Source organism: Oryctolagus cuniculus, chromosome 7, assembly GCF_964237555.1.
Source record: "Oryctolagus cuniculus chromosome 7, mOryCun1.1, whole genome shotgun sequence".
In the NCBI taxonomy this organism is placed as follows: Eukaryota; Metazoa; Chordata; class Mammalia; order Lagomorpha; family Leporidae; genus Oryctolagus; species Oryctolagus cuniculus.
Genome location: NC_091438.1, coordinates 13,807,401 through 13,830,910, shown reverse-complemented (window position 1 = coordinate 13,830,910; position 23,510 = coordinate 13,807,401). Strand labels below are relative to the sequence as shown.

At 42.5% G+C, this 23,510-nt stretch overlaps 1 pseudogene; it reads left to right on the top strand.

The window, feature by feature from the left end:
* The first annotated feature begins 6,577 nt into the window (after positions 1-6,577).
* LOC103345828 (5-hydroxytryptamine receptor 5A-like) lies at positions 6,578-23,509 on the top strand (annotated as a pseudogene).
* The last annotated feature ends 1 nt before the right edge of the window (position 23,510 follows it).

Sequence of the window (23,510 nt, the reverse complement as noted above, 5' to 3'; positions counted from 1 at the left end):
TCTTCTTTTTGACCTGACCAGCACACCAGGCTGTCCTGTATGTGGACCACTCCCAGCTTCCCTCGTGCTGCACGGGCTTGTCATGCAGCCATAGCTCTGAGCTGGGGGGCAGGTGCTCAGGTGGCAGTGATTAACGACAGGGTGGTCTAGCCTACCCACTGGTGGAACTTTCTTATACACTTTGGCTCTGCTATGTACACTTCTGTTTTATGTCACTTCCCTGCTGCCCCCACCCCATCTTGATGGTAGGTCTGCAGTAATCTGATGGCTATATTTGTTCCATTGTCTCTTAATGTCTCTTGCTTAGATGCTGTTCCTCTGCTGGAGTCCTGGTGTACACCAAACTGCTTTTCAAATGGTACAGTGTTTTCTACTGCCAATGGTGTTTCTTTGTTCCAGAACCCTTAGAGGTCTACACTGTGACTCTTTTATTGATGTTTATCACAAAATCCACATGGAGCCTCTTCTAGTACCATAAGGTTGGCAGGGTTGCTGTCACCACAACCAGACCTGCTGGTGGAGTCTGTTCTGGCTCTTATCTAACAAAGCTGCCATCTTTCATGTCACTTACCATGGGGATCAGAGCAATATTCCCAGGTATGGTATGTGCTGTCTCTAGCACCCAAAGTGCCCAGAGAGCACTGGGCTTCTTTATTAGTGGCAGGAAGTCTCCGATGCAATATATTTTCCTTTATATTGGAAGGAATGTCTTGTCATGTCACAGTCTACTGGCCCCTAATATCTTCAATGATATGATGGACGTCTGAATCCTCAGAGGTTTTTTTTTTTTTCCCCATAAGAGCACATGCATGAAAAATGTGCACTATCATTTTAAAAAGATTTATTTATTTATTTTAAAGGCAGAGTTCCAGAGAGAAATGAGAGAGAGAGAGAGAGAGAGAGAGAGAGAGAGAGAGAGAGTTTCAATCTGCTGGTTCACTTCCCAAATGGCTGCAATGGCCAGGGATGGGCCAGGCCGAAACTAGGAGCCTCATCCAAGTCTCTCATGTGAGTTCAGGGGCCCAAATACTTGGCCATTTTTCACTGCTTTCCCAGGCATGTTATCAGGGAGCTGGATCAGAAGTAGGGCAGCTAGGAATCAAACTGATGCCCATATGGGATGGCGGTGTCACAGGGGGAGGCTTAACCCATAATGCCACAATGTCAGCCCTATGCACACTTCTTTCTATTACATCTTTCAAGGGGCCATCAAAGAAGGCTGCACTTTTCTCTGAAGGGAGGAGAGAACTTCCACTTTGCTTATGGCCCTGTCTAAATACTGACAGAGTTTGTGGTCACAAAAGGCCTCTGTAGCCTTGGCAGCTCATGGCAAGAGCCTCGGGTGATCACTGAGGTCATAAATAAGAGTGTTAATAGTTAAATTAACAACAGGAGTCACTGTGCACTTACCCCACATGTAGGACCTCTGTCCTTAATGAGTTGTACTATGAGAATTAACTGCAAAACTTGTTCCCAAACAGTACTTTTTACATTGTGTGTGGGTATGTGTGCAAACTGTTGAAATCTTTACTTAGTATAGAGTTGGTCTGCTGTACATAAAGTTAATTAAAAATGAATCTTAAAGAAGAATGAGATGGGAGAGGGAGTAGGAGGTGGGATGGGAGTGGTGAGTATGGGGGGGAAAACCACTATATTCCCAAAGTTGTGCTTATGAAAATTATATTCACTCAATACAAGATTTTAAAAAAAATTACATCTTCCATGATTTTTTGAAGTACCTTTGCATTTTTAACCAAAGATTTCAATACATTTGCAACTTTTCTTCTCACCTGTCCAGTTCTACTAAAATTCAACATCAACACAGTGGACTAAGGTGCAGTTATGATGAATGCGTAGAACAGGAATTCTCAAACATTTTGGTCTCTGGATCCTTTTATATTCTTTAAAATTTATTGAGCACCCCCACAGAGCTTTCTTTGCATGAGTTACACCTATTTATATTTACTAGGATATAAATTTAAATGGAGAACACCTAAACATATTTGTGTAGTATTAATTCAAAAATAAAACAATAAACCCACTGCAAGTTTATATAAATAATACAAATTTATGAAAAACAACTATATTTTCCAAAACAAAAAAAATGCAAGTGGCATTATTTAACAGTTTTTTCACATCTCTTCAACACAACTAGAATCCCATATCTGTTTCTACATTCCATCTGTTGTGATATGTTATTTTGGTTTAAGTTTGTGAGGAAAATCCATCCTCACACCTAGCTAGCTTGAAAGTAAAGGAGTATTTTAATATTCTTTTCAGATAGTTAGGGATATTTTTCTGTGATGCTGTGTTAAAATTCAGTTAGTGGCAGTTTCTTAAAGCTTTGTTATAATGTGAAATCTGAAGTCATACCATGAACTTTTGGTACCTGCTAGGCTGTAATTCATTGGTCTTAGGCCTTTTCCCACTTACGATTTTGTGGCAATATGTCCTGGCCATTTGAATAACATTAGATCCCTGAATTATCCCGATCACCCAGCTGTTGAGGAATCTCACATACTGCAATATAAAACATCACAGTTTTGAATATCGCATCCATCTTGTCAGAAAAGTAAGTACTGGGGAAATGTCAACTTCACAATGGTAGATAGGAGTTTTTCCAAATGCTGATTTTCTACCTACTGGTTCACTCCCCAAATGACTGCCTTGGTGGAAGCCAGGAGCCAGGAGCTCCTTCTGGGTCTCCCACACAGGTGACAAGGATGGAAGCACTTTAACTACCAGCTGCTGTTTCCCATGTGCATTTGCAGGGAGCTAGTTCAGAAGCAGAGTATATGGGATCCAAACCAGCACTCCAATATTGGATGTGGGTATCCCGAGTGGTGGCTTAACCTGCTGTGCCACAATGCCAGCCCCTGAGAGCTCCAATTTTGTCAATTGTTTTCCTTGAAGTGAAGGCTCACTTCATTCATTTTTTTAGAAATGGATTGTTTAGAAAATGTTTGCCAAATACCTAAGACCAAATGCTGATAGTTAGCTGTTGCTAATCCTTTCAAATAAAACTGATTTTATTTTCCTACTTTTAAAAAGATTTATTTATTTATAGATTTGAAAGGCAGAGTTACAGAGAAAGAAGGAAAGACATAGAGATCTCCCATCTGCTAGTTCACCTTCCAAATGGCCAGGCAGAAGCCATGAGCCAGGAATTCTATCCTGGTCTCCCATGTGGGTGGCAGGAGCCTAAGTACTTGGATAATTCTCCATTGCATTCCCAGGTGCATCAGCAGAGAGCTGGATTGAAAGTGGAGCAGCCAGGACCCAAACTGGCACCCATAGGATGCCGGCATCACAGGTGGTGGCTTAACCTGCTATCCACAATGCCAGCCCCTCATTTCCTTTTTTAAGGTTTATTTTATTTTCAGTTGAATGGTGGATTTACAGAAAGGATGGACATGCACACAGGTGAGAGTGAGCATGAGAAGAGAGAGAAAGAGAGAATCTTCACCTGCTGGTTCACTTCCCAGATGGCCACAATGTTCTGGGCCCCGGCCAAAGACTGGAGCCTGGAACTCTATCCAGGTTTCTTTTTCTTTAGAGATTTATTTATTTATTTGTAAGTCAGAGTTACATAGAAAGAGGAGAGGCAGAGGGAGGGGTCCTCCATCTACTGGTTCACTCCCCAACTGGTCACAACAGCTGGAGTTGCACCAATCCAAAACCAGGAGGCATGGGTTTCCTCCTGGGCTCCCACATGAGTGCAGGGGCCCACGGATTGGGCCATCATCTACTTCTTTCCCAGGCCATAGCAGAGAGCAGGATTGCAAGTGGAGCAGCCAGGTCTTGAACCAGCACACATATGGGATGCCGGCACTGCAGGCAGTGGCTTAACCTGCTGCGCCACACCAAGGCCCCCTCCATCCAGGTTTCTAACATGGGTGGCAGGGCCAAAATACTTCAGCCATCTTCTGCTGATTTCGCAGGTGTATTAGCAGGGAGCTGGATCAGAAGTGGGGCAGCTGGGACTCAAATCAGTGCTCATATAGGATGGAGGGGTCACAGGCAGTGGCTAAACCTGCTGTCCCACAACACTGACTCCTAAAATGATTTTCATTTCTGCCTCTGCTATTTCACAAGCACTTTTCCTTAAAATAGGCACCTTCTCTCAATGAGTACTCTATGCATACTTTCTAATTTGTTACACGGAATATTAAAAAATGTACATGCAAATGTTAAGATTTAATATAATCAATAACTTTATTGTTTCATTAAAGACATTCTTTTAATTTTTTGTTTATTTATTTATTTATTTTGTTTTATTTGAATGGCAGAGAGACAGAGAAAGGGATACAGAGTTAGAGACAGACAGATATCTCTTCTCTGTTAATTCACTCTCCAAATACCTGCAACAGTCTGGTCTGTGCCAGGGCAAAGTCAGGATCCTGAAACTTAATCCAGGTCTCCCACAGGGGTGGCAGGGATCCAAGTACTTGAGCTATTAACTGCTGCCTCCCAAGGTGTGCATTAACACAAAGCTGGAATCGGGAGCAGAACTGATACTCAAACCTAGGCACCCAATTAGGGATTCTGATATCTTAACCAGAAGACCAGGCAGTGGCACATTAAGGACATGAATAAGTGAAACTGGCAGTTTCCTCTCTTTTTCCCCTGTGTTTACACAGAAGTGAAGAATGGCAATGATTGCTGTCACAATTTCCTATCACTGCAGTGATCTGTGCTAGGCACTCACAGGTTTATTCATCATCACCAACGAGTGTCAGCACAATGAGGCAAGCAAACCATATCTCAATATCACTGTGAAGATTGCTTTGACCAGCCGGTGCCTTGGCTCACTAGGCTAATCCTCCACCTTGCAGCGCTGGCACACCGGGTTCTAGTCCCAGTCGGGGTGCTGGATTCTGTCCTGGTTGTTCCTCTTCCAGGCCAGCTCTCTGCTGTGGCCAGGGAGTGCAGTGGAGGATGGCCCAAGTGCATGGGCCCTGCACCCCATGGGAGACCAGGATAAGTACATGGTTCCTGCCATCAGATCAGTGCAGTGCGCCGGCCTTAGCGTGCCAGCCGCGGCGGCCACTGGAGGGTGAAACAACGGCAAAGGAAGACCTTTCTCTCTGTCTCTCTCTCTCACTGTCCACTCTGCCTTTCAAAAAATAAAAAAAATTAAAAAAAAGATTGCTTTGACCTTGCAGTCCCACAGAAAGGGCCTGGGAGATTCCTAGGGACTCATGGACCACAATGAAAACCATTGCTCTTTGATCTTTTACATGATACAGGGTTCTTCAGACTATATGATAACAGAGAGAGGGAAAGTTTACACAGTTGTAGAGCAAGAACATCAATGCTTGCCACTGTCTGTCCTAAGTTAGTTCAAACTGCTTTGATTCTACTTTGTGACAGGTGTGGAAAAGGAGTCAGTAGCCATGTCTGCAATGGCACACTTGGTACTGAATGCTCTGTTCATTCCATATTACAATAACAATATCCAATGTGGGGTTTGGAATCATCTCAATTGCATCCTTGAGCACTGGAGAAGTATACCCTGTGGGACCACTGACCCAATGCATTCACCATGAGCTGGATTTAGCCCAGGCCTCCATTCATCAGCTGGCCCCTAATAGCTATTTCTCCTTTAGTGAGACCACATTGGCACTTTGGGTTCCTGAACATCAATGTCAGTCCATTCCTGATCCAGCTCCCTGCTATGGCCTGGGATAGCAGTAGAAGATGGCCCATGTCCTTGAGGCCCTGCACCTACATGGGAGACCCGGAGGAAGCTCTGGGCTCCTGGCTTCGAATCAGCAGAGCTTGGGCCATTGCGGCCATCTGGGGAGTGACCAGCAGATGGAAGACCTCTCTCTCTGTCTCTACCTCTCTCTGTAACTCTTTTAAATATATAAAATAAAGCTTTAAAAAATGAATGTTTCTTATTTTCTGTGGCTATATAACTTCTGACCAGATTTGCTTGTAAATATGTGGGATTTCATGACACTCATTGTGTATGCACTTTAACAAAAATGCTTCTTGCCATCTTACTTTCCCTCTTATGATATCTTTTCTTTGTCCCAAGTTCCTCTATCTTGCTTTATCTCCATGAAGTACTTTAAATCCCAACATCTGGGTAGGAGCTTTAGATACTTAATCACTGCTGTGGATAGTGTGTGTGTAAGTATGCACATGTGGGGGAGTGGGTGATGCTCCCTCCTGTTCTCACTGAGGTGGAGCCTTCTAACGACTTACATGCGAGTTTCCCTTCATGAGAAGCAAATTTAGTACAGCCTGCTGAAGAGACTTCTCGCCTTCTTTATAATTCCGAGGAAATAGATTAATGTTCTGCCGCAATATTCAGCCTTCTCTGGGAGCAGCTGTAACTGCTGTCTTGCCTTTTCTCTTTTAAGGAAAACATCCCTTAAGAGAAGCAGCTCAGTGTTGTGTAAGAAGGAAGCAATCATACAAAAACCTCTGGAGAAGAAGTCCACAAGAAGACAAGCACCTACCGGGACTGAGAAACCGCTCAAGCACTCCCGACCACCCCTAGAGGGACGGATGTGGGAGGTGGCTAAAAGGATATTTCAAAAGTTCATTGGTCAACTTGTTCCCCGCAGGGGGTCATTTCAGGCAAACCGTGGCAGAACCACGGACAGCACTAAACGGTGCCCTCAGGAACGGAGAAGCCTAGGGACGGTGCGCTGCGGGCCCAGAGGTGAGAGGCAAGAGCAGCACCCCAGACAGCGCCAAAATGCGCGCTCCCGGAACCAGGAGGCGGGGAGAGGCGACCTCATCAGCTGACCGTGTTCCGTAGTGCTGGATAAAGCAGTCTGGGTGGGCGCGCCAGCGTTTGTTCTGATCCGCAGCCCCAGACGGAGTGGGGAGGTTGGACTGCGCAAAGCGAAAGGCAGGTACCAGAACGCTTGGCTTCCCAGCACTGCGCTGAGGCTGCAGGCGGACGCCTGGGTAGGGGCAGGTAGGGTGAGCAAGGCTGCGAGAGCTATGGCTCTGACGCACCAGCCCTTCTGGCGCTCACACGCTGCAGGGCTGCTCTGCCCTGCTCGGGCGGACATGGGAGCGATCAGACCGCTGTCTCCTCCAGGTGAGGAGTCCTGAGACAGGTGACAGCCTGGGCTGGTCCTGGCCGCGAGTCCAGCTCCTCGCCTCTGCTTTCCTAGCATCCGAGGGCTCCAACGTTAACAGGGCTTATAGCCCAGGGAGCGCCCTCCTCTCCACCACACCATCTCCCAGGTTCCCTCACCAGCGGGAGGCTGAAGACAAATTCACAGGCGCTTCCCAGAAACCCCGCCGCTGGCCCGGGGGTGCAAACATCTGGATTGGCTCTGGGCGCTGCTTTCATCTTAAGTCCTCCTGAATGTCCCTTCTGCACACACCCCGAGCCGGCTGCTAATCCAGAGATGGATTTACCTGTGAATTTACCTTCCTTTTCCCACTTGACTTCCTCTCCTCTGGAGACCAATGGCAGCCTTGGCACGGAAGACCTGCTGCCCCCCAGCCCGCACCTGCTCTCTGTCTTCGGTGTGCTTGTTCTGACCTTGCTGGGCTTTCTGGTGGCAGCTATATTCGCGTGGAACCTGCTGGTGCTGGCGACCATCCTGCGTGTCCGCACCTTCCACCGCGTGCCACACAACCTGGTGGCGTCCATGGCCGTCTCGGATGTGCTGGTGGTCGCGCTGGTCATGCCTCTCAGCCTGGTGCATGAGCTGTCTGGGCGTCGCTGGCAGCTGGGCCGGTGGCTGTGCCAGCTTTGGATCACGTGCGACGTGCTGTGCTGCACCGCCAGCATCTGGAACGTGACAGCCATCGCCCTGGACTACTGGTCCATCACCCGCCACCTGGAGTACACGCTCCGCGCTCGCCAGCACATCTCCAACGTGATGATCACGCTCACCTGGGCGCTGTCCGCTGTCATTTCGCTGGCCCCGCTGCTTTTCGGCTGGGGGGAGACTCTGAGGGCAGCGAGGAGCGTCAGGTCAGCCGCGAGCCTTCCTATGCCGTGTTCTCCACGGTGGGCGCCTTCTACCTGCCGCTCTGCGTGGTGCTGTTCGTCTACTGGAAGATCTACAAGGCTGCCAAGTTCCGCGTGGGCTCCAGGAAGACCAACAGCGTCTCGCCTGTATCTGAAGCTGTGGAGGTGGGTGCTATAGTGATCCTTAAAATACTCTACTTGCATCTGTACAGGCTGTATCCCTGGCACTCACACACACACACCGCGTTTGTAGAAAGTGGAACTTTTTGGTTGGCACGGAGGAGAGACTTTGACAGTTGTGTATCACAGAGATAATCATGTCAGTCATCTTCAATGGGTTATTTCCTTATGCATAAAATGCATTCATCTCCGGTGGATTATTTCCTTATCCATAAAATGAGGCATTTGGGCCACATACCTCTACAAGGTCCGATCTGGCTCCAGAATTCCATGGGTCTGTAACACCCTTTGGAACATCTGGAGAAGTGGGTGGCTGGGGGTACACTGGGGTTAGCACACTGAAAAATATGAAGCTTCCTGCACTTAAAGTAGGAATGTCCACGGGGAAAGGGAGTGATGGGAGCCTGGCTGACAGGAAGACTGCCACACATCAAGCACAGCAGATTAGTGTTTATTCCAGTTCATGTTCTTCTTTGCAAGTTCTACCAACTGATTTTGCAAAAATATGCCACCTCCTAGGTTACTGTCATTTTGCAGCATCCTGATCTAAGAGTAAAGATGTTGATTATAGTACTGTCAGAGCTTGCCTTTGTTACCTGCTTCCATTGTTTGTGGAACTACTTTCTGGGTTTTATTTCAATCCCCCACCTCACTGCACTTAGGCTGTCTGTGTGACTGAAAACCACCCCAGAAAAAGCTACAGGAGGAAATTAAAAATCCAGGATAGACGATTCCCACTCTCTTCCTTTCTCCCTGTCTTTGTTTCTCCCTCTCTCCCTCTTTCTTTCCCTCTCCATACACACATACTACTTCTAGACATTTGTGGAAAATGGAATTATAAAATGTTTATTTGGGTGCAGTATATATACTGATTTCTTTTTTCTCTGAAAGATCACTGTCTTGTGTTTTACGAATGTTTTATTTACTTATTTATTTGGAGGGATGAGGGTGGGAGGGAGGGAGAGAGAGAGAGTGTGAGAGAGAGGAGCGACCTTCTAGCCTCAGGTTCACTCCCCAGTGTCTGCAACAGCTAGGGCTGGGAAATGCCAAAGCCAGGAGCCAGGAACTCCATCCAGGACTCCCACATTGGTGGCAGGGATCCGGGTATCAGGGACATCACCTACTGTTTTCCACAATCACCAGCAGGAAGGCCAGATGCATGACTCAGGCTCTGGCCCTCCAGCCTCTGGTATGGGATGCGGGGGTCCCATGTGGCAGCTTAACCTGCTGTGCCACAATGCCTGCTCCTGTCAGATCACTCTCAAAATGAATCCTATGGGTTTGCGAGGCTGCCACATGATCTAGGGTTCTGCATATAACACCAGGGTTGCCTCTGCCCCATGTTTTGCTGAAGAATTAATTACACACCAGGCCTCTTGATTTCTCCATGGTAGTGGGTGTCAAAGTTTCTAAATACAGTTCTATCACTAGCTGTGTTGCCTAGGGAAGCCATAATATTTCCTTCCTGTTTCTTTGTCTGATGAATTTTATTCAAATGCATTCTGAAACCCTAACTTATGTCAGACATTGAGATGGGAACTGGTCTCATAAGATTAATCCAGATTCATCACTCAACAAACATCCGGATTAATCTGGATCCTTCAGGGGGATATTGTGCAACAGATTTCCTCATTTCTGTTTGAACTGCACCATGAAAACTGCTGCTGTCATTGTCTTTTGACCTCATTTTTGTTGAAGTCACATGGTTAGTGTTTTTGATGTGTTCTCTAAAGGAATTTACCCAAATATTCTTTGAAATTACTTGAAATGATAGCCCCCCAGGTCAAAGATGAACAATAAGCAAGTTAACTACTTGTATCTCCTGTGTAACTCAGGAGAAGGTAAAAGTTAATGGCTACTACTAACATCTGCATTTAGCTATAGACTGAAATTAAGTTTATTACCAAAGAAAGGTAATTGAACACGCTAGAGAACAGTTAATAGTAACGTTTTACTACATAATAGTATAGTTGACATGAACTTACACATTATTATACAGACACAAGAAGAGATTTCCCTCACAAAATAATTTTTTCATTAAAATAATAATTTTTCACTAAAAATTATGTTTGACTTTGTTCTAAGGACATATCTTGTGTTTGTATTCCATAAAATTAGCTTAAGTGTCATGAGCAAACAATAAACTGCTTGTATCTATAAAAAGGCCTTTATACATCTGGAATTGGGGCAAACTTTTAAGGTTCTTTGTTTTAAATTTGTTGTTTTTAGCTTCAGGTTTTAGGTTCTTTGAAAAAGCAAAATTCTGGGGGTCCAATATATCATATAATAGACTCAAATTCTTATACCTTATACTTTATTCAAAAGAAAAGAACTGTGATACTTAAATGGGGAAAAATAATGTCAAATAGAAAGGCTGAGGTTAGTGAAGAAAGAGGAGAACTAGAAAGGTAATTTTGTCTATTTATACTGGTTTGAGTTGGGCTGTCTGGAATTTCAAATACATCATGGTCTACAAAAATCAGCATCACAGATAAAAAGATATGATTAGCCCTAAAATGAGCAAATGATCAGGACGATCTATCCTGTAACCAAATCAAAATTAATGAAAACTGTGATGATGACTCATCAATTTTTATATAAATTATATTTTGACAAGTAAAGTTTCTTATGAATTACAAATTCAATGTGAATTCATTGAGGGTTTATTTTATTCTTGAACAAAAATCAGCATCAGGTAAACTGAGTATCTCACAAATCCTAAGTACTTCTCAATTTTACTTTTACATGATAAAACTTTTCAGATTATAAATGTTGGCATAGGAATTACTGTGAAATAAAGGGACAATCTTAACCACATCACCACCACTATTTTTCAAATCTTACTTAATTTCTGAAAACTCCACAGCAGAAAGTAAAAACTGTTATTTATTCATTTTTTTGACAGGCAGAGTGGACAGTGAGAGAGAGAGAGAGAGAGAGAGAAAGGTCTTCCATTTCCATTGGTTCACCCCCCAGTGGCCGCTACAGCTGGCGCGCTGATCCGAAGCCAGGAGCCAGGTGCTTCTCCTGGTGTCCCGTGCGGGTGCAGGGTCCAAGGACTTGGGCCATCCTCCTCTGCACTCCCGGGCCCCAGCAGATAGCTGGACTGGAAGAGGAGCAACCTGGACAGAATCTGGCACCCCGACTGGGGCTACAACCTGGTGTGCCAGCGCCACAGGCAGAGGATTAGCCTAGTGAGCCACAGCGCCGGCCGCATATCCTCTCTTTCTATTTTAATTGAAACTTGCATTTCCTTCAGAGTTCAAATCTGTTTCTAACATTTCTCATTCAGCCACATTATACTTTACTCTTCAAGATGTTGCCTTGATAGATATATTTTTTTCTAATAAAACCCATTTTCCCAATGAGATTACAAAATACCATAGAAAATCAATGACTGCTTTTATAGTTCCTTAAATAACTATGCCTAAAAGAATTCATCAGTTGAGAAAGTATTAATTTTTGTTGTTGCTATTGTTAAATAGAAAGGAACTCTGATTAAAATTAAGTAAGTGTATTTATTTAGTAGGAATCATGCTCATCATGAAATTATGAGACATGTATTGTGTGTGAATTTGGGTGTTGGATACTGGTAGAGAGATGGAGAGAAATTGAGAGAGACAACAAGAAAGGAAGTCCATTTTGCATGAGACATAGAAGGTAGATCATGTACCAGTGAATGATCATTATTGCTATAAAAACACAATTCTTTTTTCCTGAAACCAATTTTTAAATAATTCACAGTGAAAATGTTAATGTTTTATAAATATAATACAATCCTATTTAGTAATCCAATATTAAAAACATAAACCTTTTAAGAAACAGTTGTTAAAATTTTCCATTATTAGCCGGCGCCGCGGCTCACTAGGCTAATCCTCCGCCTAGCGGCGCCGGCACACCGGGTTCTAGTCCCGGTCGGGGCGCCGGATTCTGTCCCGGTTGCCCCTCTTCCAAGCCAGCCCTCTGCTGTGGCCAGGGAGTGCAGTGGAGGATGGCCCAGGTGCTTGGGCCCTGCACCCCATGGGAGACCAGGAAAAGCACCTGGCTCCTGGCTCCTGCTATCAGATCAGCACGGTGCGCCGGCCGCAGCGCGCCGGCCACAGCGGCCATTGGAGGGTGAACCAACGGCACAGGAAGACCTTTCTCTCTGTCTCTCTCTCTCACTGTCCACTCTGCCTGTCAAAAATAAAAAAAAAAATTTTCCATTATTACTTCTCTCCCTCTCTGTCTCTCAATGCATAAGAGTACAAATATGCATTAAATATGTGTTTTCTCACATAGGTGTATATGTATAGTGAAATAGACATGGGAGCTTACTATGTACCATTTATTTTCATTGAGTAATGTGCATACTTCAGATATACTGTGAGCAGTATATAATAATGCTTTTTGAAGAGTTAATTTTTTGACGGTCAGAGTTACAACAGAGGAGAGACAGAGAGATCTTCTATCTGCTGGTTTGCTTTCCAAGTGGCCACAATGGCCAATGTGGAGCCAGACCAAAGCCAGGAACTGGGAGTTTCATCCTGGTCTCCCACATGGGTGCAGGAGACCAAGGACTGGAGCCACCTTCCGCTGCTTTCCCAGGTGCATTAGCAGGGAAATGGAGTAGAAGTGGAGCAGCTGAGACTTGAACTGGGACCCATATGGGATGCTGGTGTTGCAGTCTGCAGCCTCTTGATATTTGAAATACAGCAGAAAGTTGGTTTCAGTGAAGCACAGAATATTATTTATTTCTTTCATGGATCATGCCTCTGCTGTTGCTTCTTAAATGTGTTGGGTCAGCACTTTTGTGTAGTGGGTAAAGCCACCACCTGCAGTGCTGGTATCCCTTATGCCAGTTCCGATTCCAGATGTGCCACTTTCTATCCATCTCCCTGCTAATGCACTGAGAAAGCAGTGACAGGTGGTCAAAGTTCTTGGACCCGTGCACCCACTTGGAGACCCAGAAGAAGCTCCTGGCTCCTGGCTTCTGATAGACTCAGCTCTGGCTGTTGTAGCCATTGATTGCTGAATCAATGGATGGATGATCTCTCATCTCTCTCTCCTTTCTCTTACTTTCTCTCTCTCTCTCTCTCTCTCTCTCTCTTTCTGTACCACCCCATGTGTGTGTGTCTCCCTCTATTTCTGTAACTCTGCCTTTAAAAAAAATAAATAATTTTTAAAAATTTTTCTGTTTGTGGGTATAGATGTGTGTGTTTTACAACTGTTTTAAATATTTAAGTAGTCAATTGTTGAGTGTTTTTTATTTTGTTATTGTAGTTGTTTTACCGAATTTTTTCCTAAAAATTATAAATTTTAAGGAGGTATCATGTGATGTTTAAACAAATGTAGTGTTCAGTCAGGATAAATAAATCTATTTCTCCAAACATTTGTCATCTTTTGTGGTGAAATTATTTAAAATCCTTCTTTAAGCTTTTGAAATAATACAAGATACCTTATCATTATATATTGTAACTATGTTTGCAAGAAAACAGTATAACTTCTTTTTTGTGTGCAGTGGAAGTTAAACTGTGTGTAATGAATGTGCTGTGTGCACTTGAATACAATATGTGTTTTGCTGATGTTAATGAAATGTTTTGTAGATGGCTGTTAGGTCCGTTTGGTCTAAATTTTAGTTTAAATCTGGTATTCCTTCCTTATTGTTCTGTCTGGATGGTCTGTTCATCATTGAAAATAGAGCACTGAAGTCTTCCATTTTTATTGTATTTCTGTCTGTCTTCTTTAGTTTTGATATTAACTTTATCTATTTGGCTGCTTTGATGACGAATGTACATTTATACGATGTTATGTTTTGATGAATCGCCCTCCAGATCCATTATGTAACACTTCAGCTTTCTTTTGCTGGCCATTGGAATGGAATATCTTTTTACATCATGTTACTTTCGTCTTGCGTTATTACAGCTAAAATGGATCGCTTTTAGGCAACATACAATTAAACTTTAAAACTTGATCCAGTCAACTTCATGTCTTTTACCAATTGACTCGCAATATAATTTTTTTTTCCGCCGAGGCCGGGCCGCCGCCGCGCCGCCCGCCTCCGTCGGCGCTGGGCGCGAGTCTCCCGGCTGCAGCGCCGCTCGCCGTCCACCAGGCGGCGCTGCCCGCGCCCAGGACTCCCCGGCCCGCCCGGTTCCAGGACTCGTTGTGCGGGAGGGGCCGGGGGGGGGGGGGAGGCCGGAGCGCGGAGACCGGCAGGGGGGGCAGATGTCCGACGGGACCCCGGGAGCCGGAGCAGGGGGTGGGGGAGTGAGGCGCAGGCGTTCTCGATATAAACATTGATAGATAAGGACATTTTTATTATTATTAATTGATCCCTGTTTTTTGCAGCTACTTTACTGTTTCTTCCTTTCTTGCCAGATATTTTCCTTGTGATTTAGTGAGTGTGTGGTGTGTGTGTGTGTATGTGTGTGTGTGTGTGTGCATATATACTCTGATTCCTTTCTCTTTATCTACTTCAGGTCTGTTTTATTCCTGATTACAATGAAACAAACATAAAACATTTAATGGTCATAATGGTTTACTTTTAATTCTTAACAACTTAAATGCCAACTGCATGCAAAAACTCACATTTTGACTTCTCTTCCGACCATATTTTGTAATTTTATAACTATTTATATTTAATTATTGCAAATATAGCTTTTTAATATTTTATCTTGTAATTTTTCTAATGTTGTTAAAAATAATTTTGACTCCAACATTGCAGTTTTGGAATATTCTGAACTGACTCACAGTCTTACCTTTACCGTGGACTTGATATTTTCATGTAGTAACTTCTGTTCTTTTGTTTCAATGCCAAGAACCCCATCATGTTTTCGCAAAAATTAAAAAAAGAGGATAGAAGGAGAGAGGTTCAGGGAGGAATGCAGGGAGGGAAAGAAATATGGTTATCTTCTTATAATCACACCTGTGAAATACATGAAATCTGATTCATATTAATAAAATTAAATAAATATATATCACAAACAAAAGCAAAACAAAAATGAAGTTTGAATAATGACAACATCTCTCTGCTTTGATTTCATGAACAAGTGTTTATCTAGTGTACAGTATTGGGAATAATCTAGGCTGCATCTTTTGTTATTTTTCTTTCAGCACCTTGATTATATTCTTCCACAGTCTAATATCCTGCAAGGTTTCTCCTGAGAAACCCACCTATTTCTCAGCAAAAATAAGAAGTTGTACATAGGATGGGGTATTAAATTCCTGTAAAGACCTCTAAAGAGAAAAGATGCATGACTTGTTTATTGATATTTTCAAAATTCCCTCTTTAAAAAAAAACTTAGACTTTTGAAAATCTATCATTAAAGTGTCTTGATAAACACCATACATAATCTATTAAGGATTCCTTGAACTTAATGGAATGAGCAATTATTTATCACTCCAATTTGGCAATTTTTCTGTAATTCTTTTTAAAGATTTATTTATTATTTGAAAGGCAGAGTTACAGAGAAGCAGAAGCAGAGAGAGAAAGAGATCTTCCATCTGCTGGTTCACTCCCAAAATGGCCACAATGGACAGAGCTGGGCCAATCTGAAGCCAGGGGCCAGGAGCTTCTTCTAGGTCTTCTGCATGGATCAGGGGCCCAAGGACTTAGGAAATCTTCCACTGCTTTCCCAGGCCATAGCAGAGACCTGGATCAGAAGTGGAGCAGCTGGGACTCAAACTGGATCCCATACGAGATGCCACCATAGCAGGCAGCAGCTTTACCTGCTATGCCACTGTGCCAGCCGTTAATTCTTTAAATAAGCCTCTGTTCTTGTCTCTTTATGTGCTCCTTCTAGGATTATAATAACACATAGATTAGTCCTTTTTTTTTTTAAAGGCAGAGTGGACAGTGAGAGAGAGAGACAGAGAGAAAGGTCTTCCTTTTGCCGTTGGTTCACCCTCCAATGGCCGCCGCGGCCGGCGCACTGTGGCTAGCTCACCATGCTGATCCGATGGCAGGAGCCATGTACTTTTCCTGGTCTCCCATGGGGTGCAGGGCCCAAGTACTTGGGCCATCCTCCACTGCACTCCTTGGCCACAGCAGAGAGCTGGCCTGGAAGAGGGGCAACTGGGACAGAATCCGGTGCCCCGACCAGGACTAGAACCCGGTGTGTCGGCGCTGCAGGCAGAGGATTAGCCTAGTGAGCTGCAGCGCTGGCCCTTATTAAACTTCTTATTTGTTTTCTCATATTGCTTCCCTGATTTCGCTTATTTTTTGTTTGTTACCCTTAGAATTCCCAGAGCTGATTTTTCTAAATATTTATTTTTATTTATCTAATGAGCAGAGATTCAGAAAGGCCCCACATCTGCTGGTTTGCTCCCCATATGGCTACAAAAACTGGGGCTAGACCAAGCCTAACCCAGGAAACTGGAGACTGATCCAAGTCTTCCATGCAATGGCAGAAGCCAAAGTGCATCAGTCACTTTGTTGGACTTAGTGTTGGAAACTTAATCTTTGGTACATTAAAGGCAGAGATATAGAACACCAGCCAGTAGATGGGATCATAGGAGACCCTCCCCACCACGTGGAGATGGGTCTTAGAGGGCTGCAGAAAAGTCACCCACTGGCTCCTGTGAAGGGCATTGAGGTCACAGGCTAGTCCTTTAAATCAAGGTTTATCTGGGCGGTTGCACCTGATCTAGGTAATGAGAGTTTTACATGTCTTGGGTGGAAGGCTCCATGTGCTTTCTGTGGTTTTATTGACTCTCAATTGGAGACTAAGTCACCCAATTAACCAGTCAAAAAAATCACTTCTCAATGCCTCTTCCAGACCAATCATGGGAATTTATAGTCTATACAAACCCCAAGACAATCAGCCCTCAATGGTTCCCTCCATTAGAGACCCATTTCACTGCTTGCAGGAGCTGTGTCTTTTACATTTGCTTTCCCCTTTCACTTAATAAACTACTTCTACTTTACACATTCTTTCTTGTACCTGTTCTTATTTCTTCATGGTCAAAAGACAGGATCCCTAGTGATTAGAACTGCAGACTTCTGCAGCATTTCTTGAGGGCTCACCTGGAATTGTCATAAGGGCAATTGAAATAATCCACTTTCAACTTTTTTTCCAGAGACTTTCTGAACTCCACCATAGTCCTTTATCAATCAAAAATGCCAAAACTCAGTTAAAAAGCATCTAGTGTGGCTGCCAGTATTAAAAGCCAGGAGGGGAGGCTTGTTGGGGGTATATCTGATTGACCTCTCTCTCCTTTTGGTGCTGGGAAAGTTGGTCTTCTTTTTTTGTAAATTCATCCAGTGGGTGATACTGGAGTATGGTCTTGGAGTAACTGAAATTTCCTAGGGAGGCTCCCTAATAGGAGCCAGACTCCAACAGCCCCTTAAGGTATTGGACCAAAATCTACACTCCTCATTCTCTCTCTCTCCTTCCTACCCCTACTCATTCAACGTCAAATGTCAGGAGCGGAGAGGGGAGGCCTCTAGCTACAACAGGACAGACAGGTTTCTTCACCAAATTTAGCAACAGACAAAACTCAATCCTTTGATCCTTTTCTAACCTGATGTTTTCATATCCTTTCTCTGCAGTTTGTGTTTTGTAGTGACTTTCTTCTTCATCTCTTGACAATAGGAGCATAGGATTCTCTATTGCTTGGTAAAACTGAGTCTTAAAGGGGTTGGCATTATCTGCCCATTTTTAACTGTTTGATTACCATAACTCTGATTAGATCTGGCCGACAATTTTGTTATTCTTTCTATTCCTGCTGCAGCAAGTGTCCCAATTAGAATCCTGGATCACCGTTCTCAAATGAAATCCTGAGTTTCTGAACCAACTTCGATCTTGGAAGATGACCTCAACATGTCAAAGGAAAATGAATATTCCTGCAAAGTTACCAAAGGACTTGAACTCCTGTATAAAAAAGAGTAATTAAAATGTTACACACACTCTTCCCCAGCTTTCACCCCTCAATTTTGTCATCCTTTAATTCTATCATCAAGATGGGGGATACCATTGCTACTCAGATGGCTAATTTTTTTCATCTTATTCTTCACCTGCTTATTTCCACTAATGGTTTGATGCCATGTTTTTAATGCTGTTGACAATGGAATACATGAAGGATGACAGAATTTCCCTGCATTTCAAGCACAATGCCCTTGACAATCCACTCTTAGAAAGCCCTGGAGTGAGATACTATACATACAGAAGCCTCTTTTGGTTTGCCAGTGTTCCCTCCTTGTAGAGATCTGTCTTAAATCTCACTCTTTTAGTTCAAAAGGGATGGGGGGCCACAATTATACCCATCAAGGCTGAACAAACTTCTTTAACTTATTAAGTTCTATGGTCTTGTAGTAAAATAGTAGGCGTTAGACATCCTCATGTCCCAACAAAGTGGGGCATGTAGGTTATTAAATGAGACATACTGACTTTGGATTAATACCTCTCATCTGTTATAAGAAAGTACATAAGTTCTAAATGGCAATATCAGGCTCATAAGACAATTAGATAGGTTTAAGTCCAAACTAGCTGAGTCCTTCTTGTCCTATTTAGGACTCTAACATACGGACATGAATTTTTCCTCTTGTAGCTCCTCTTTGCAGTTTTGTAATACCGCTTTTGTTTGGCCCTGTATGTGCAACTTTCTTATAAAGCTTGTCTCTTCCTGTCTAGAGGTTACCAAATGCTTGCAGATGGAACAACAGATACAGACCTTTGATCTGAGAACCCTAGACAGACCTTTGGAGGAGGAACACTTATTGTCTCCAACATCACCCATCTCCAGCTTGAAGTAGCCAGAGCAGTCATCATCCCTTCTCTCTAACAGCAGTTAGGGTACCTCTTAAGAGGGGGATTGATAGACTTCTGACTAGGTAGACAGGGACTGGGGGAGTGGGGGACTCTCCCCATCATTTGGAGATGAGTCTCAGAGGACATGAGAAAAGTCAAGCAACATTCTGTGAATGATGATGTCATGTGCCAATCATTTTATTCAAGGTTTTCTAATGTAGTTGTTACTGATCTAGGTAATGAGAGTTTTACACAATTTGGGGGAAAGTTTCATTTGTGTCTCAACTGTAGAATTAACTTTCAACCAATTTATCAACCAAAACTATCATTTCATAATTTGTTTCTTAGACCAATCATGAGAACCTCCTGTCTGACAGCCTGTAAAATCTAGACAATCAGTCCTCAATGGTTCTCTCCTTCAGAAACCCCTCTCAGTGTGGCTGGGAGCTTTCTATTTTGTTTACATTTTATCTTTTCACTTAACAACTACTTCAGTTTTGCACACTCTTCCTTGTACATGATTCTAAATCTGTGGTCACGTAACACAAACCAGGCATTTGGAATCACAGACTCCTGCAACAATATTAGAAAGGTGGACCTAATGGGAGTTCCTTAAATCATAAGGGCTCTGCCTTCATGAGTGGATTAATGGCATTATAGAAAAATTTGTCAAGCAAGAGTTTACTGCTTACCATCTTCCACCACCTGAGAATGTAATGACAAACTTTCACCTGATTCCAGTGTCTTAAACTCGGAATCCATCGCCTTCAGAACTGTGAGAGACAAATATTTGTTTTTAAATGAATTACTCAGTCTCAGAGTTATTCTGTTGTAGAAAAGTGAACAAGATTGAGGTACTTACTAATGCATATATTAAAATGTCAAGGCTTTAAATAGTCATACATATGTAATAAATTTTAATGTCCTCAGACAAGCAAAGGGAAAATAGAATTTAACAAAAGTAAAGTGGTCATATTTAAGATTATAATTTAAGAGATGCTTATGAAACTGAAGGTTTCAATTACTAAATGAATCCTAAACATTTATGGGAAAAAATCACCCTAATTTCTCTAGCATTGTTAGGTCTTTTTTCCCCTCTACAAGTGTTTTAGATATGATTTGTCCACTCAGAAGTCATGCTAGAATGTATTCTACATTGTGAGATATTACAGAGTGGAAACCTATTCCAACTATGGTGTTTAAAGTTTGTTCCTAGGGCAAGCATTGTGGCTCAGCAGTTTTAGCCACTGTCTGGGATGCCAGCATCCCATATGGGTGTTGGTTCATGTCTTGAGTGAGTGTTCCACTTCCAATCCAGCTCTCTGATAATGCACCTAGGAAAGCAGCAGAAGGCAGTTCAAGTGCTTGGGTCCCTACATCCACATTCAGGATCTGGATGAAACCCCTGCATCCTCATGTTGGCCCAGCCCAGCCCTGACAATGGTAGCCATCTGGGTACTGAACCAATGGCTGATTTTGTAGGTGTATAGAATGCAAAAAATATGGAATCTTTGCTGAGATTTCTGTGGAATGCCTGGGAGACCAGCAAGAAATTTGGTGAAGAACTAGAATTTTTGCAAAGAACACCCAGTGGATTAAATGTCTGGTAGAGCTATGGGAGTAAAGCCACAGTGGTGATGCCATAAATGGAGAACAATCACCAACATCCCATGCCTTTCTGTGAATGCTGCTGATAAGAGTGTGCAGCCACCAGCAGCAGTAATTTGAGCCATGTCTTGGGACAGTGCTGCCTAAAGCCTTGAGGAGTCCATATCTTGCTATAGTACACACAAAATGCCAGACTTGCTACTTTAGTACTTTTTTTTGCTGGGTTTCCAACAGTTTTTGGACCTATTATTCCTTTCTACTTGACTGTTCTTCCTTTTTGGAATAGAAATGTGTAGAGGAGATGGACTTGGAAAGTGAGGATATCAAATCCCCATGCCTTTATTTATTTATTTTGGTGTTCACATCTCTCTTTCTCTCTATGGTAACTGGTATCATAATAACTAACAGGTCCACTTCCTCGGCTAGCTGCCCACAATCTGTTAGATAACATCTTGCCTTTGATCTAATTTTGTCTGTAAATGTATATAAGCAACTGCAGGGGGCATAGCACATATGGTTGCCTATGGATGGGTATGGACAGGTATGTGATTGCTTGTGGGTGGGACTAATGACTGATGTGGCTATGTTTGGCTGCCTGTGGGCTCTATGTGGAAGTGTGTGTGTGTGTTTGTGTCTTACTGCAACTGTGAACACAACACCAGATAGCTCCTACGGTCCCACCACCATAGGGGCATGTGGCTGTCCTCACTGCCACTGTAAATAAAGGGCATATAAACTCACAAATGACTCCAAGTTGCTCCATGATCTGTTGAAATCTGGATTTGCTTGTCCTGGGCCTTAAGCCCTAGGCAAACAAGATGTATACCTTCTGCCTGTTTCATTATTGGATGTAGATAATTTCTTCTTATATTATAGGACTACAGAGCAAAGGATTTTGCCTTATGACTCAGAAGAGACTTTGCATTTTAACCTTTTGGATTAGTGCTGGCCTCTGGATATTTGTCCTATCAGTTAAGCCACCAGATGGGAATGCTTGGATTTGAATCCATATCAAATTGATTTGATTTGATTCCATATCAGAGTGCTTGGATTTGAGTCCTGGATCTTCTCCTATTTAAATTTCCTGTTAATGCCTGCCGTGGGAGAAGCAGGTCATGATTGAAATAGTTGTATTTTTACCACCCATGTGGGAGACCTAGATGGAATTCTCAGCTTCTGGCTGAAGCCTGGCCCAGCTGTGGGCATTCCAGTCATTTGGAAATTGAACAGTGAGTATAAGTGCCCCCCTCCTTCTCTCTGTCTCCTTCTCCCACTCCATCTTTTGAATATCACATTAAAAAAATTACATTAATGCTGGAATTAGGACTTTGGAATTATTGGAGAAGGAATTATCGCAGTTTGCATACTGAGGAAGTCATGGGTTTGGGCAGCCAGGCATGAAATGTTATGACTTGACTATAGCTTGATGTCTGAGTTGAATATTCATTGTGAGTATTAATTGGATGCAAACACAACTCAATTGTAGTGTTGAAAGGTGACATCTTTGGGAAACAAGGTTTAGATTAGGTCCATTGGGAAGAGTCCCCAAGATAAAACTCACATGGATCTACAAAAATTCACAAACACAAAGACATGGATATCTGTGCTCTCAGTCTCTTGTCATATGATGCTCTACACTGTTTTGGGACCCTGTCATCAAGAAGGCCATCACAGGATAACTCCCATAAGCCTTACACTTCCAGAACCATGAGCCATATTAATTCCAGTTTATAAAGAAATAATTAAAGAAAGGGAAAATATAAGTATCCTACTTCAGCTATTTGGCTATAATAATGTGCATTGAATATTATGAAAGGGAGCCATAGTTCCATGTAACTGACATTTTTCTGTATTGTTTAAATAATGAATTACAATTTAAATAAAAAGGAAACACTATTTCATTGAGATAGAGCTCAGAAATCTGCAAATTACATACAACTGGGAAGGTAATTATGATAATTAGCCAAATTTTTTCTAGTAAATGCAAAATGATTCAGACAACAGTGACTTCCAAAAGTTTAAGTGTCAAAATGTCTGTATCATGCATGCATGCATGAGTGTAAGTGTGTGTGTGTGTGTGTGTGTGTGTGTTGTGTATAAATTTATCTGGGAGAACTCAATGAGTTGGGAATGGAAATGACTTTTTCTTGCAAAGCAATCAGTGTTTGATTGATTATGCCTGTGCATACACACATTGGGTGTAAAAGTGGTAGTATCTTTAATTGCAAATTCAACACCTAATTAATGCTGTTCTGAAGTCTGGTAACCTTTTAAAAGAGAAAAGTATTTCACATCAATCCTGTATTGTTACTCACCTGAATTCCCATTTTGATTCATTTGAATACAACTTGCAATTGGACTACATGTCATTAGTCCTTAACAGCTAGGGGTAAACTGCTAAATTGCTTTCATAAACACACACACACACACACACACACACACAAAGAACTAGAGGTAAACTGTCTGGACTCTCCAGATTCACAGTATTCATTAGAAGCAGAATATTATTTTGGTTGAAAGAAATTTGAGTAGGACAGTCTATAATAGCGTTGAGTTCATGGTTAACTACTATCTGCTAAAGACCTTAGCAATACATCTAGATAAGATAAACTTCACATTTACATTAGTGACAGGCACAAAGTATGAATTCATTAACAATTGTGCATATACATCTATAATACTGATGTTTTATGCAACTATACAACTTTATGCAGTAGTGTCAGAATAACAGAGCTAAATTATACAGGTAAACACTTAACTACAATGATTAGTATACAATTTCAGACATTTAGGTTATTTTTAAGTAAATGTTATGTAAATATGTTTCAGTCAAGAATTAACAGCAAAGCAAACATGCTAAAATTTGAACAACTGCTAACATAAATGCTAAGCTGACACACAACTTTTTTGCTATTTGCTTTGCTTATCAGAAACTCTGTGATGTATGCTAGGTAGATGTCACTAATATACTTGTATATTACAAGGAAAAAGAAGCAATACATTTTAGTTAACATTTTTAAATAATTATATTTAAATATATT